The 10898-nt window shown below is 42.3% G+C and overlaps 1 pseudogene; it reads right to left on the bottom strand.

Annotated features, from left to right (window-relative positions):
- Window positions 1–10261: 10261 nt before the first annotated feature.
- On the bottom strand, window positions 10262–10647 carry LOC102821767 (annotated as a pseudogene).
- Between the last annotated feature and the right edge of the window lie 251 nt (window positions 10648–10898).

Genomic DNA, 10898 nt, shown 5'->3' with positions numbered 1-10898 from the left:
CAAATCTGCTGCACAAAACCTTTAAAGTGTTACAAGAGCAAAGATGTCACCTTGAGGACTAAGGTGCCCCTGATCCAAGTTATATATTTTCTATTGCCTCATATGTATTTTGAGGACTAAGATGCCCATTGAACCAAGTTGTAGTATTTTTTATTGCCTCATATCTATGTAAACATGAATGATGAATAATGAAGACTGTTGAAGAACTGATGCATTTGAATTATGGTGTTGGAGGAGAATGTTAAAAGTACCATGTACTGCCAGAATACCAAACAAATTTGTGTTTTAGGAAGTACAAGCAGAATGATTCTTTGAAACCAGGATGGCTAGACTTCATCTCTCATACATGGGGCACGTTATCAGAAGGGACATCATGGTTGGTAAAATGGAGAATTAGCTGAAAGAGGAAGACCCCCAACAAGATGTATTAATATAGCTGCAGCAGCAGTGGGCTCAAGCATAACAATTGTGAGAATGGCGCAGGACCAGGCAGTGCTTCAGTCTGCTGTGTATCGGGTTGCTGTGAGTCAGAACTGATTCGATGGCACCTAGCAATAACAATGACCCCAAAATGGAAAGAAATAGCATTTTGAAGCTTAGAAAAATCTTAATTAGGAAATGATTTGCAATGTGCAAAAATATAAAAATAACCAAAAATCATTTCTTACATTAATTAGGGGACATATTCTTTAATTAACTGGGGAAAGACAGAAGAACTACAAGTTGATTGCCACACAGTAATGTCTATTTGGTTATCCTATGTCCTGGTGTAGGATGAGCACTGGACTGCAAGCTCATTTGAACAGCAAGGGCGGTGATTCAACCTCACCAGCTGCTGCTTGGAAATCCTATACAGGGTCGCTCTGAGTCGGGATTGACTCGATGGCACATAACCACAACATATGTATATATCAAATTATGTCTTTACTCATACTTATGTACTAAACAGATATATTAACTATGGGTCACTGTTCAAAACAATACTAGTGTAAGAAACGGATTTGGATAGTATCTGAAAGGGAGTGAAAAGAGAAAATATTTTAATCTTTATACTTTCTGTCCAGTTTCTACTCTGGATCTATGGAGGAAGAAGGAGAAGGACAGGACGCATACACATTAGAAGGTGCAAAATCAAGCTAGGAGTTGGATGACTTGACTCAAGTTTAGATAGTAAATAAAATAAATTATGTGTTAAGGTATTGACGTGTTTTAGCATTTTGTGCATTGAACTGTTGTTATTCTGACTCATAGTGACCCTGTACAGAGTTTCTGAGAAGCAGCTGTTGGGTTTGAACCACTGACCTTGTGGTTAACTGTCCAGCGCTTATCCTACAGGTTGGACTCCATGTATCAATGAACTAAGTAATTATAGTGATGTAACTTACAAGTTGTGAGGGCAGAGGAGTGGGTGGCTAGTGAGTGTTAGTGGCTTGTTTTGCAGATATGCGGACAAGTGATTCTCAGTAGGGCTGTAGAGAAATACATATGACAACAATTTAAACCGTGTTATGCCGTCAGCACAGGCAACACTGACCTCCATTCTTATTGTATCCTTTGTAACCATGCAGCTGACATGAGCACAAAGTTCCATTCAAGGTCATTAGAAGCTTTGAACTTGGACTGGCTCCAGGAGAGCATTGGATACCACAGCAATTGTCAACTCCAGCGCCAAAAGCATGGTAAGATTCAAAACCGATAAATGTATATATTTTAAAATAGAAACTATTTTCTACCAGTGGGTTCTAAAATTCACTCTTTGTAAAGGAAACAGTGACTTTACAAAAACAACATGACACAAAGAGACCTAAGCATGAATTTGCTCTTTAAAACCCTTGAGACGCTAATTTCCATGCCCAAGATAATGTTTCAAAGAGATTTCTTTTCAACATGTTTTCTTAGGAGGGCAAGATTTCAAAGAGAGAAAAATTAGCAAAGCAAGGTAACTATGATAGTGCCATCTGGACTTTTCAATTAGCATTTCTGACTAAGACTTTGGCAGCATTATTCACAAATATTTTCAGAGTTGAGATATAATCTTGTGGCACTTTCTGTTCTTATTTTAAGGACACAAGGCATGTAAAATAATACAAAGAGGTTTGCAAAGTGCAACTGAATGGGGTTGTTGCATTCTGCTTTTAAGTTAGGCTCAGTGGATCCATGTTCCTTAAAATGTAAAACAAAGTATTTTGAAATGCTAAGGGGAATAATTGGTCCCAAAGTCTCCCAATTCAATGCAGAAAGGATGACATTTACAGCTGTGTAAAAACTGGTATTTTAGATCAAAAGTTGATTTCATACATATTGTTGACATGAGCACAATGAAAACCCGTAGAATCACAGCTTGTGGAACTGAAAGGGACCTTGTTGTGGTGTTGTTGTAAATGCCTTCAAGTCAGTTTCAACTCACAGCAACCCTGTATAGGATTTCCAAGGAGCAGCTTGGTGGGTTTGAACTGCTGACAGTGTGGCTTGCAGTCCAGTGCTGATACTATAATGCCACACCAGAAGTCCTTAGAGACCATCATTTCAAAATTTTCTCATTTGCAGAGGTAGAAATCTGAGGACCAGGAAAATGAAGTGACTTTTGTGGGGTTACATTGAATGTCAATGTCAGAGCTGCAATGGCGCCCAGGTCTTCTAACCACCTGACCCTCCTCATTCAATCAGAATGCCTTAAACAGTGTTTACAATATTGATTCACAGTTTTTCTTTTGGTTACTTCCACATTTACTTCTGGTCTTGTGGGTACAAAATAGCCAGTCAGAGTGGTGTGATTTGTCCCAGGTCAAACAGATATTAAGGAACAAGACAAACTTACTGCTCATATTTTGTAAGTGTGGTTGTTATGTGTATGTGCATGCGTGTATATGCCAGGGTGTGTGCACAATCCCTCATCTACGATTTCCAAATTAAAATTAAATAAAAATTGTGACAAACTCTGTTGGCAGAAAAACCTGATGTGAGGCTATTTACAGACTTTATCTATTCCAGCAAGTGTAACTCTGCACACATTTCACTTTAGAAATGGTGATATGTTTGATTACGGGCTGTTACCCCAGACTCAGTTGGTGATATTACACCATACATGCTGTGTTTAATTTACTCAAACCCTAGAACATTTGAATTCTGGCCCCAAGAGTTTTGGATAAGGAATTGTAGTCCTGTTATTTGTTCATAATGTTACTTCATTATGTTAGCTTAAACAATTGTGCAAAACTATGCAACTCAGAAAACCAGTATGTGAACCAAAGGGAATTAAATAAGATAAGCATATTGTTGTCTCTGTAGGAATGTTGTTGTTGTTAAGTTGCCGTCAAGTCGATTCCGACCCATAGCTACCCTGTATAGGGCTTCCAAGGAGTTTGAACCACCGACCTGCAGTTCAAAATGACTTTGCAGTCTGACGCAGCACCACACCATGACTCCTTATGAGACAGTTGTTAAGTGCAGTTGAGTCGATTCTGACCCATAGCGACCCTGTATAGGGTTTCCGAGGAGGAGCTGATGAGCTTGAACCGCCGGCTTTGCAGTCTGGTGCATTAACCCACAGCGCCACACCAGGACTCTTAAGTACATAGTTTAGTGATTAGGAAGCCCAGAATAAATCCTGTGTTCAGTTATGGCAACCACCTTATATGAATGAAGTGTTTGATAAAGGAATCTGTCTCCTTTTCTCTTCCCCTGCTCCTTTTTACTTTATTTTATAGCCTTCTTTTATACTTTATCTGAGTTCCTTTATTCTGCTCTTGTTATTGTGAAGTGCCATTGAGTTGGTTCCAACCCATAGCGACCCTGTATAGGGATTCCAAGGAGCAGCTGGTGAATTTGTAGCACCGACCTTGCAGTTCAAGTGGCTTTACAGTCTGGCCATTAACCCACAGTGCTTCTGCTTTTGTTAGCTGCTGTGAAGCTAACCATTCTGCTTTTGTTAGCTGCTGTGAAGTCCCATCCAGTTTACAATGACTCCATGTATAAGGAAACATTTCCTGGTCTTGTACCATCCTTATAATGCTCTTTGGCTTGGATTATCAGGATCCGTAGGATTTTCCTTGACTGATTTTTTATGTTCTAGTATTTATTTTCTCTGCAGTGAAAATGAGGAATCATCGGTCAACACCTCTGACAGTTTTGAATGTGTATGCTAAGTGGGTTCCAATTTAAATAGACCTTACATGATATAGTCTTCCTCTTGATTACAACTCTGTGGTTAAGCACTTGGGGGGGGCTACCCAAAAGGTCAGTAGTTCAAACCCACCAACTGCTCTGTGTGAAGCAGTTGTAGTAGTTTGCTTCCATAAAGATTTATAACCTGGGAACCCAGTAGGGCAGTTTTGTTTGAGACAGCTTTGACGCGAACAAACGGGTTTTGGTTTGTACATTTGGCCAAAGTTTGTTGTTGTTGTTGTTCTTAAGTGCTGTTGAGTCGATTCCAACCCATAGAGACCCTGTATAGGGTTTTCAAGGAGTAGCTGGTGAGCTTGAACCACTGACCTTGAAGTTCAAACAGCTTTAGCAGTCTGGTGCATCAACCCACAGTGCCACACCAGGACTCCAGTGTAGGTAAGCGTAATGTCCTCGTAATCTAAACGACATCAACTGTAGGGCTTTGTGATGGTTCTGTGTGTTAGGCATTGGGTTGCTAACCATGAGGTTGGTGATTCAGCAGCTCCGTGGGAGAAAAATGAGGCTGTCTGCTCCTCTAAAGATTTATTGTCTTGGAAACCTTGTATAGGGTCGCTATGAGGTGGAATCAATGTGGAGGCAGCAAGTTCTCTATTTATTTTGGAGAGGAATGGGCATACAGTCATTAGGGCAAACTCACTACAGGGCCAGCCCTTTCCTTGTTTTCAGGAAATTCAATTGACAATTTTGACCTGTGATACATTGTCAGAAAAACCACACACACATACACAGACACACATACCCAAGTGGGTGAGAGTTGAACATACTGGATTTTTCCTTGACTCTTTCCAGGATCCAAAAAGTAAATTTTATAGATAAGAGCTTTACTTCTTGGTGTGTATTACTCTCATCATAGTTTTGGATATATTCCTAGTTACATAAATTGAAGTTTTAGACAATCAAGTTACATGTAAAATAAATATATGCTGATCTCATGGGGGAAGGGTGTTCCCTCTTATTGTCAACAGTCTCCACAATATGTTAGTTACTTGGATTGTGTTATTTAAAGGAGGCTGTGCAACCCAATCCATCACCCTCTCTTCACCCTTGTGTCAAACAGGAAGGCACAGTAGGATAATGCTAATCACAAGGTTGGCAGCTCAAACCCACCAGCCACTCCTTAGAAAATCTATACAGGGTTTCTGTGAGTCGGAACTGACTCGATGGCACTTAACAACAACAACAACAACAATGGAAAGATGGAGTGCTGGTATGCCACTCTAGGATAAGGAAGGTCAGCAGTTCAAACCCACCATTCTCTCCTTGGAAACCCTATAGAGGGTCCCTTTGAGTCAAAATTGACTCGAAGACACTTAACAACAACAATGGAAAGATACTGGAGTAGGAATCAGATCCCCATTTCATAGTGACCTGGACGTGTGACCGTAGACAAGCGATTGGCCTCTCTGAGCTGGTTCAGTGGGAGAATCCTTGCCTTCCAGGCAGGTGACCTGGGTTCTCTTCCTAGGCCAAACACATCAACCACAGCCACCTCTTGGTCACTGGAAATTTGAATGTTGCTTTGATGCTGAACAGGTTTCGGCAGAGCTTCCTGACTAAACAGACTGGGAAGAAAGTCCTGGCAAGCCTGTGGATCACAATGGTCTGATCCACAGCTCATCCTGGAGGTGGTGCCCAACTGGGCAGCATCTTGTTCTGTGTGTGTGGAGGGGCTGCGAGGGGAGTGGGGTGGTGGAGTTTACAACAAATCCTTTTTTTCAGGTTGAAAATGCTAAAATGTTACAATTCTGAGAAGGGACCTTCATAGGTCAACATCTGTTAGGGATCTTCACTGGAAGAAGACCTTTCAGGTAGCTACTTTATCTCAGGATGGACAGCTTTTTTCTGCCTGAGGAGAAATCTGGCAGCATGAGGTTCTGACATGACTGGAGGGGGAGGAAGGTGAACCCAGTTCAGAAGGCTTCTCCTTTCCCTAAGTGTGCATACTGTAGTATTGTGACAAGTGAGGCAACTGGGTAAAGGGGCATGCCGCAGCAGGCAGAACCTAGGACAGGTACCTGACCTGACTGGTGGACTCCCTGAATGAATGATCCTGCACCTCTGAAGAGTCGATAGGAGCCGTGATGCTGGAACCCAGGGCTGCAGAGGGAGCAGCAGAGAGGGGGAGGCGTGGGGAGGCCAGAGCGTGGAAGCTAGGAAAAGAGGACCTCACCAATGAAAGGGTACTAAACTCTTGTCTGTGTGAAGGGTGGAAAAGGACTCCAAATGATTATAAAGAAGAATAAACACTTTGAAGGAGGAATCCACTTTTTAGACTACAGTAGATGTAATGGACATCCATTAGATAGCGAGTAAAAACAGACTGATAATCTATAATTACATAAAGTTCTTCATGTTTACCTAGTATTATTACTAGAAACTCTGGAAAGTGCTTTTTATATCCATCAGGTCTTATAATAATTATCATAACCGTATGAAATAGAGACTAGTATTCCCAATGAACTGTCAACACTCATGGAAGCAGCAGTCAAGAAATCAGACGACGTATTGCATTAGGCAAATCTGCTGTACAAGACCTTCTTAAAGTGTTGAAGAGCAAAGATGTCAGCTTGAGGACTAAGGTGCACCTGACCCAAGTCACGGTATTTTCAATAAACTCAGATGCATGCAAAAGCTGGACAGTGAATAAGGAAGACCATAGAATAATTGATGCTTTTGAGTTATGGTGTTGGAGGAGAATATAGAAAATACCATGGGCTTCCAAAGGAACCAACAGATCTGTGTTGGAAGACGTGCAGCCAGAGTGCTCCTTGGAGGCCAGGATGGCCAAACTTCATCTCTCATACTTCGGACATATTGTCAGGAGGGACCATTCGCTGGAGAAGGAAATCATGTTTGGTACAATGGAAGGTCAGAGAAAAAGAGGAAGACTCCTAGCGATATGGATTGGCAAAGTGGCAGAATCAATGAGCTCAAGTGTGGCAACGATAGTGAGGTTGGCCCAGGATCAGGCAGGGTTTCATTCTGCTGTGCATAAGGTCACTATGAGTCGGTACCAACTCGATGGCACCTAACAATATAACAACATTCCCGTTTTACAGATGAAGAGAATTTGGTTTAGGGAATACTGTGCTCAATGTTGCACACTAAGAAACTGTGGGGATTGCATGTCTGAACCTATCTGTTGTATGTAAGGCAACCTATATTGCCGTATGTTCTCTACTTTGCTTTTAGATTACTTGAAGCAAGATATGGAGTCTTAATTCTTTCTCTTATCCTCTTAATTCATTCATATTTATTTTCTCTCTCCCTTCTTTTTCTCACCTTCTCCTGCCCTCTCTCCTTGTTTCCTGACAGTATCATCACAGGAGGGTTGTACGTGTCAGTGTGGGGTAGCAACTGCTCACATTTCAGAGAATGTAATGATAGAAAGTCTTTTTTCCTGGACTTTCCTAATGAAAATGTCCAGTTATTTCTTTGAAAAATGTAAAACTGAAATGTTAAAAAGGTTGCTGAAGTCCCATTGATACAAAGTTCATCCGCCATAAATGACTCCCACTGCAGCCTACTAAAGGTAGTCATCAGCATTATTATTATTTTTTTAATGTTTTTATTATGAATTGACTGAAAGTTTACAGGGCAGAGCATCAGTTTTACATTTAACAAATCATACACCTTGTTTCCTTACAATGATTATCATCTCTTCCATGTACCATCAGTTAACAGTAGTTCTCTCTATACATTTTAGCTCTTTTTTTTTTTTTTTTTTTAACACTCAGACAAAAATGATAATTTACACCTCCAAAAGGCACATTCTGCAAGTCTGACTCCTGGCTGCCAGTTCTCAGTCCCTGTTTTCCCATGAATCTAGAGTACTCGGCTGCTCCCTCTCTCCATGTCCCCATCTCTGCCTCCATCTCTGGTGTCGCTGCTTCTCTTGATAAGGTCTTGCATTCTGCTTGTGCTTTTCTCCCTTGGTGGTCCTAGGGTCCTCTGTTTCTGGACTGTAAGATTAACTGCTCCTCTGTTTTTGTTACAAATCTTCTACCTTTACAGTTGTAACAGTCGCAATTAGTCATGATAACCATTACTACTCACTATTGAATCATAAGAATATTATCTCCATCTCTTTTTACCAGATCCATCTAGACAAGATGAAAACTATTCAGTGGGGACTCTTTCTTCTGCCACACACTCTTAAACTAAACTCCCCTTGAAACCTTGTAAGCCAGTCACTTCGTGCCTTTATTGCCCCCTCATTTTAGGTAGCCAGTGTCTAAGTTGCCTGTCCCTGTCCCTGTATACTTGGTATACAGATGTGAAGACTCCTTCCCTCTCTGGTCTTCATTATTATTATGCAAAAGAATTTAGGAGCTTCAGATCAATGTTGTGTCGTTACAACAATTAAAATATTTTTAACAGTGAAGAATACTGAAAGAGCCATAGACTGCTTGAAGAACCAACAAATCTGTCTTGGAAGAAGTACAGCTAGAATGCTCCTTAGAAGCCATGATGGCAATACTTCATCTTTCATTCTTTGAATACGTTGTTAGGAAGGACCAGTCCCTGGAGGAGGACATCATACTTGGGAAAGTGGAGAGTCGGCGAAAAAGTGCAAGACCCCCAATAAGATGGATTGACACAATGGCAGCAACAATGGGCTCAATCATAACAAGAATGCTGAGGCTGGCACAGGACAGGGCAGTGTTTCCTTTTGTTATGCATAGGCTAACTATGAGGTGGAACCAACTCGATGGCTAAGAGCTACAACAAGAGCATACTTCCCTGAAACAATTTGAGATTTATGCTGTTGTTTATATAAATAGTGGGAGATGGTGCATCATTTTCTCTCCTACAGGGGATGAGGATAAAGCCCTTCTTCCTTCCCTCCAATTGCAGAGCCCTCCTCTTTTGGTTGGGTTTCAAGATAAAGTGGTTTTGTCTCACATTCCCATATTTCTTGGACAGGGATGGGCTCCTACAATAACCCCTAAAAGTTCCCTGGCTTCCTAATTAGAACTGGGTAAGCTCCAGGCGATCCCACCCTTAATGAAGGATGTGATGTTCCTCTCCAGTAACAGGCATTTAAAGCAGGGCCAGGTGTGTGTGTGTGTGTGTGTGTGTGTGTGTGTGCGTATGTGTGTGTGCGCACGTGTGCAATTGCCAGCCAGACGCCTGAGGGCACAGCTGCTCTCAGACCTCCAGAGGAAACCTACAGTCTCAAGTCTGGTCCAAGGTGATGGAATTGTGACTGTCCCGTGAGCTTCACTATCCATGTTGCTGGTTCCCATCTTTCTGAGGATTCTTCCAGGTGCTGGAGAAACATTATTACCGTCCCCTGCTTCCTTTATACCCTCCTCCCAGCTTCCTAGACTCAATTACAGAGCCCCTTTTTTCAGAGTGCTCCCAGGAAGGCAGGGCGGGACCATCTGGTGCCAGTCCCATCCCAAAACCAGTAGAATCATTCTGTTTACCTTCCTGACTCAGCACGGGGCCAGCTCACTGGGCTGGGCTTTCCCCACCTCTACACGTCCTGGTGTGGCACGGCAGGTTAATGCACTGGACTGCAAAGTTTGAACGGCACATCAGCAACTCAAGCTCACCAGCTGCTCCTCAGAAACCCTATACAGGGTCGCTAAGAGTTAAAACTGACTCAATGGCACTTAACAGCAACAACAACAAAGTAACTATATCTTGGGGATTGTGCTGCCTTTTCCTGTCTCTGAGACCTGGTTTCAGCTATGTGGGTCTGTCACAGCCTGTTTCAGTAATTTTGAATCTTAGGAAAGGGGATTAAGCATTCTTTCCAGAATATCATTGTCTCAGACCTCCTTCCCCTCAGTGTCTCAACCACTACTTTTCTCACCTTCCTGTGCTGGGTTTTGGGAAACGAAATACACATTCTTCCTAGTCACCATGGGCACATGTCACAGGGTGTCATAGTTCTGGCCCATCTGAGAGGATTTTTTTTTTTTTTTTTCAAATACATTACTTTTATTTTCTTCATAAGGCAGCCATGCACCGTGAATCTAAGAACATGACAGTCACATGATTTCCTTAGTGAGCCCGACGTGTCCATGAGCATCCCTGGAGCTCAGAGCCAGAGGAGTCCTGAGATTCAGATATTAAAGCTCTCTCCGCAGCCACACGTTCCTTTGATGTTTGGGTTATTAAACACAAATTCACTGGATAATTTGTCTTCTACATAATCCATTTCTGTTCCTAAAAGGATTAGCTCTGCTTTCTTTTCCATGAACACTCTGACCCCATCTTGAACAACTTCTTCATCAGAATCTCCTTTCGTCTTTGTATATTCTAAAGTGTAAGAAAGGCCACTGCAACCCCTGCTTCGAACGCCAACTTTCAAACCGACATGTTCTGGCTTACCTTTAAGTAGTTTTATCTTGTGTACTGCTGAAGGTGTCAGGTGAGGGCTGCCCAGGTGAGCTGCAGCTTCCTGTTGTTCACAGCCCAGATGGTGGCTTGGCCTAATGAAGCTGACATCTTCCCCACCCTGGTGCCTCTGGGCAGAGCTCCAACCGCTCACCCTCTCTCCATGGGCACGGCGCTTCTGTTTACCAGAGTGTGCACGGCTTTCCTTCCAGGACTCACACCTGGTGTAAATCTTTCCATGTACTTTCCTCCACCAGCATTCTAAGCTATGTTGGTTGTAGCTTTAGGTCCACATGGGCCCCTTTTCTAGATTTGTAGCCAGGTAAGTGGCCCACTTGCTATGTTGCCACATTTTTCCATTC

Source organism: Chrysochloris asiatica, unplaced genomic scaffold (genome assembly GCF_000296735.1).
Source record: "Chrysochloris asiatica unplaced genomic scaffold, ChrAsi1.0 scaffold00032, whole genome shotgun sequence".
NCBI lineage: Eukaryota > Metazoa > Chordata > Mammalia > Afrosoricida > Chrysochloridae > Chrysochloris > Chrysochloris asiatica.
Note: the sequence above shows the minus strand (reverse complement) of the source record. Positions and strands in the feature narration are given on the sequence as shown.